The sequence below is a fragment of the Frankliniella occidentalis genome, unplaced genomic scaffold (genome assembly GCF_000697945.3).
Source record: "Frankliniella occidentalis isolate FOCC.00 unplaced genomic scaffold, Focc_3.1 Scaffold58, whole genome shotgun sequence".
Classification (NCBI taxonomy): Eukaryota; Metazoa; Arthropoda; class Insecta; order Thysanoptera; family Thripidae; genus Frankliniella; species Frankliniella occidentalis.
The window spans coordinates 1,472,431-1,478,216 of NW_026267188.1; the positions used below are offsets into that span (position 1 = coordinate 1,472,431).

The 5,786-nt window shown below is 49.2% G+C and overlaps 1 protein-coding gene across 1 annotated transcript in view; it reads right to left on the reverse strand.

The window, feature by feature from the left end:
* LOC113203017 (uncharacterized) overlaps positions 1-5,786 on the reverse strand; it is a 172,507-nt gene that overhangs the window by 149,937 nt on the left and 16,784 nt on the right. The gene's annotated exons all lie outside the window — the stretch shown is intronic.

The following is a 5,786-nucleotide window of genomic DNA, read 5'->3' on the forward strand; positions in this document are numbered from 1 at the left end:
GCAGGAGCCATTGTCAACGACTGATTCAGACTAATGCATCCATCTCCCTTTTATACTTTCCCTTGGGAATGTAAACGACTGTGGACTCGCCGGGAAAAATCAGAGTGCGCATGCGCAAATGGTCTTTTTGATTGGGCTTGAAATCAAATAGCAGGTATGTAAAGCCAGCCCGAGTAGCGTCGTGATAAGCCTCAAGAAGGGCTCGGAAATGAGTGGGATCAACCTGCATGCAGAATGTGCGCACCTGTGCCAAGTCTCGACTTGTTTTGAAAATCACGATATAGTGTGTATTGAGACTTATTTGCCTCAGACCATCAGGAAAAAGACACTGACTTAAGAAATAAATACTAAGGTTTCTGTGATGGCTACCCTTAATGAAGAACTTAAGGATTTCCTTGTGGTGAGACTTAATCTCGTCCATAAAATCGTCAATCACAATAAGCTTGGGCCCTTGTCCAGTTGGGTGGTCGTCCAGGACAGGGAGTTCTTGTCTGAAATCGACCTTGTCTTTTAGCTCGTCATACAGAGGCTGCCACTCAGAGTAATAGAAAATTATTTGTTCAAATTTTACATTGAACATTTCGTCTCTATTTTCAATGAGGCGTTTCATGAAAAATGTTTTGCCACTTCCCGTTCCACCCACCACGAGGGCAGTGCAAGGATGTTGGAATCTGAGGTCCATCTTGAAGACTGATGGACACCTTAAGCTGTGGGTTACTTTTATAGGGCCAGCCTGCTCCTCCCTTGCGCCAGAAAAAAATTGCCTATGTTTTAGGCGTCGAGAAGTTGGCCTAAGACCTCCAGCATCTCCTCGTCTTCCTCATCCCCTTGCCAAGCAGTGTAACCGTGAGGGACAGTGTTCTCCAAATCAACCCTGCGCCTTTTGGTGTTAACTACCCTCCAATCTTTGGACGTGTCTCTGTTCACAATTCTCCAATGAGGGATTCGTGTGATTTTTCTGGGAATAGGGACATGTACTTTTTCTATTCTCCCCCTTACCATCTCCTTCAAATTCTCAAATGTAACGAGGTCATCGCATGACTTATTAATTGTGATTCCCCTTACTTTTATGCACACCTTGATATTGTTTACGTCACCACCCACAGCCACCTTGTAACTGTAATTTTTTGGTCCCCCACAGACCATTTCCGTGATAAAAGAGCCGGCTCCATAATCTTCTTCCACCTGGTCGGTCAAATCACCCAAGTGACTTCCGGTGGTAAGATCAAGTTCACCAGGGCGGCTGATATAGGCTACGCTGTCTGTGTCACAGTAAAGGGCTCTGTCCTGTACAATATCCAAATACTTGTACAAATGCAAGCGGCCGAAGCATGTAGTTAGGGCAGCGTGAATAAGTGAGGAGGTGGCTAGTGTTTCCTCGGCATCTTGAATAGGAATCCAAGTGACCTGCATGCAGTTCTCAGAAATAGGTACAAGGGCTGTGACAATCTTAGAGGGGTCAGCAACAATGTTTAGCAGTGCATCCCTTGCATAGATGAACTCTGTCTTAGGGCGACTTGTCTTCTCCCCAAATTTACCCCAAAAGGAATTGAGGAGCAGTTTGCTTAGCTGCCGAAGTGCTGGGCGTTTATCCACCTCTGCAGGGTCGATAACAACACCGTCATATTTACGGACATCGTCTATGTATTTTTGTTTCTGCTCAGGTGTGTCACAACCTGCCGGCCACCCGCTTGCTTGGAGCTTCAACGCCATAAAGCATCTTACATATGCCGAAAGGAGTCCATCCTCTCCTGTTTTAGGGTTGTACTCCATGACCCCTGGGTACTGATAGACTTCGTGTATTTTCCTCAGCTGATATCCCTTTTTAAATGCAAGAAGAAGCTCGGGCGCACACCAGGTGTCCATAAGTTCTCGTTCGGATGGGTCCTCATGCGTGCACTTGTTCTCATTTAGTGTCTCTACACAAGTGCGACAAAGCGGAAACATGAGTTTCCCATTAGATCTATAAGGCAGCACAGGCAGGTAGAGATCTCGTGGCGGTAAAACTGTGCATTTTATCGCTCCGTTCCATGACTCTTTTGGGGGCATGTCAGGGTTTCCCTCTAGGAAAATTTGTGGGTGACCTGTGACGTATTTCCCACGCAAATTAGCATTCGGATATTCCGAGATGACATCTGCCATTTTAATAGTCTCCCCCTTAGCCAGGTCAGCCTTATAGTACCATTTCATAGCATTTGTTCGTCCTCCTGCCAAAGCATCGCGCAAGCGAAGGGGAGGGACACGTGTTGTGGGGTGTGTACTGAAAAAGGCCTTGACTTCGGGATCATTTTTGAGCTCCTCATTGAATTCACACTCCCATTTCTCAATCACTGTGTAGCCAGCACGGCGGAAAATCGCCGTTATTCTTCTTGTCTGCTCGAGGCGGTTCTCTGAGTCGCCCTCTGTGGGAGGGTAATGCTTAGGACAGGAGTGGAAATAATCTCCAAAGAATTGATATATTCTTTTCTCTACGCTCCCATCCGGGCGCGCCAGCTCAATATAGCCATCAACACGACGACCCATAACAGACACTTCCCTGTGAGTGTAAATAGTTTGTATAACCTTGCCAAGTTTAAATGACTCGAAGTCCAACCATTTTAGGGCAATATGAGACTGATTACCCCTCCCATGGTATCCTCCACTTGGCACCAAACCAATGGTATTTTCGGGTAAGAAGTTGCGACGGTAGGCTGCCATGCACGCACTACTTAGAGTTATACAAGAGAACATGGGGTCGAACCCAGCCGTCTCAGCAAAAAGCTTTCTGAAGGCTAAGCAAGCTTGTCTTAAGATCGTCACATCACTGATGCAGTAGTCAATAATCTCTCTTTTGAAATTGAACACAACGCCATTAGCGACTTGTTCGTCATACCACGAGTTAAACTCGTCTGCTGCCGTGGACTTCATGGTGGATACACAGTAAAACTCTCGTGGGAGCATAGGTCCCTCATATGAAAAATACTCAGGCTTAAAAGCAAGGTAAGGCGCCCAGCCTTTCTTCAGTTCATGAAGACTAAAGGATTTTGGCATTGCGCTGAGCGGCATGGGGAGAAACATTAAGGAGTCAATAAACTTCCATGAGCCAATTTTCATACAAATAATTTTTGCCCCTTGAAGTGTGATCTCAACTGGGAGTTTCCTCGCTATGATCTCGTGAATGAGAAACACAGCGTCAAATGACTTAGCATTATGAGCTGTAATGAGGAGCTCAGTCTTAGCCCCAAATGACTGAAGATAATCAATAAACTGTTTCACAACATCGACATTATTGTCATCCATATTGTGAAAAACATGTTGGCGATTTTTGCATACGACGCAGAAGTAGTCGTTTTGTGGTATGTGGGAGCAAAGATCGCATACTGCTTGACAGACCAATAATATTGGTTTGTGTTCGTATGTGTTCGCCTTGTTCTCAACAGGTGTGACAGCCGACGTTTCAAAATCATAGAAAATCGAAATGTATTTGATTTTCTCTTTTTTCTCTGGCTCTGACCATTTTTGCATAAAGCAGAGATGATTTTCCATTACGTTCTCTTTGCAAAATTTGCAATATACAAAAGAACACACATGCACTTGCCCGCGTACTAGTGAATAACTTTTCTCACAAGCTGAGCAAAATCGAAATGTGTCACATTTTGTCTGGTTTGTGCGAGGCAGTTTCAATGTTTTATGAGTGTCGTAGCACTCATCCCCCGCAAATTGGTGATTGCAATCAGTGCACCGCCTCAGCTCAACATCGTTATGCAAGGTGGGACCATAACATCTCCAACAGTGGCCTTCACACCGGTGCTCACCCTTGTGTTTGTAAAATACAACACATTTTTCGCATATGTACTCACGTTCGAACACCTGGCAGGGATAGAAGATGGCGTAAAAATGTTCCTTGTGCAGTAACAAGTAAATGTTTTTACGCAAGGCGGAGTATGGTCCCTTAAATAGACATTCTCCAGTCTTATCAGTAAATACACACAGCCTATGATCAGGCAGAACCGTCTGAAGCTGCCGGATCTGGTCTATTCCACAGGGCTGTCTGGGGTCTATTTGGGCATCGTCACACAATTTTTTTGCCTCGTCTCGCTGAAACTTAGATGTACTTTTTTTCAAACGGGCGAAGGCTTGATAGTGTAATCCCTCACGTGACTTGGCGACAACCACGCACCTTGTGAGACACATAGCATCATCCGGGTTGTTAGGGGACCACATGCTTGCTCCGTCTATTTTTCTCTCGATCCATTGATCAATACTTTCATTGGGTACTCGGTTTCTACGACGCCCCCCTGCCTGAGGAGCCTTAACGTGTACATAATTGACCCTTAGTATGCCAGTTGCGAGGAAGGACTGATTGGAATTAAGTACCCTCGCCAATTTGTCGGCAACAACTTGACCAGAGAGTTGATCCACTCGTCTCATTGAGAGCCACACTGGATTTTCAGAGTTCTCTCGGTTTTCTATTTCAAGAATAACCCTGTCATCATCACTGGCACCAACAGCTTCCTTCTGCCTGTTAATCACAGTGTCAAACAGGGAAACCATTGCCTCTTCTGAAGGCACGGTGTCTCCCAAACCCTTTATTGCCATAACCTCCTCGCGAAACTTTGTTTTGAATCGCTTAAGCTCCCTTTCACGCGTCTGCAGGACCTCGAGTGTAGGGCCTTCCTCCTCCTGATCCTCCTCCCTTGGGCGTTTGGCGGCCTCGGGGGAACGAGATGGACCTGGCTGTGGAGAGGGTGACCTCGACTTAGAAGGACCTGGCTGAGGCGAGGGTGACCTTTGCTTGGAGGGGCCTGGCTGAGGTGAGGGTGAACGAGAAGGCTCTGGCTGAGGCGAGGGTGACCTCAACTTTGAGGGACCTGGCTGAGGTGAAGGTGTCCTGGGCGTAGGTGTGGCAGCACGGGGCGTGGCGGGTTGTGGCGTCGTAGGGCGTGGCGGGGCAACGCGGGGTGGAGCGTTCGACCCACAGCCTACCATAGCCAATGCCATGCGGTAGGTAAGGCCAGCTTGAGGATCAAACCTCTTCTGCTCTTTGGCGTACGCAGTGTATCCTGCTAACAGAAACGGAATGACGCGAGGATCACTCCGCTCTGCGACAGTAGACCCCACAAGCTGCCCGAGAAATGTAGAGTATGCTTCCGCCAGCAGCTCCGGAAACATAAACATGCCCTCCTCCCACTCGTCCAGGATCTCAATGAACTTGGAGTCCATGGCGGCAGGAGTCAGGACAATAGAAGGAGATGGGCACGAAGGCCAAGGAGAGGAACAGCACGAAGGCTGAGGAGCGGCACGAAGGCCGAGGAAAGGATCGGCACGAAGGCCAAGGAGAGGATCGGCGCGAAGGCCAAGGAGAGGATGGGCACGAAGGCCGAGGAGAGGATCAGCACGAAGACTGAGGAGTGGCTGGAGGGCCAAGGAGTGGCGCGAAGGGCGAGATAGCGAGGAGAGCACGAAGGCAAAGGAGATGTGTCGCGGACGAAGCCGGAGGGACAATGATGCCTGACCGCTCCGCACGCTCTGGCTTTATACCCGCGGCGCGCCACTACCAGCGCCGCCTAGCGGCCGGTGGCGGAACTACGATTTACCATTGCGCTTATGGAGGTGCGCAGCCAGCGCGCGCCAGCTGCGCACCTACCTGTTCGAACATGTTCGCGGCACCGGCGCGCTGCGCACTCAGCGCGGTGCGCCGGCTGCGCACCACGCGGCGCGGCTCGACACGGCACGGCACGGCTAGGGGCGGCGGTGGCGGACCTCGCGACGCAGCGAGGCCGGGGCGGCGGCGGCGGCGGGCGGAC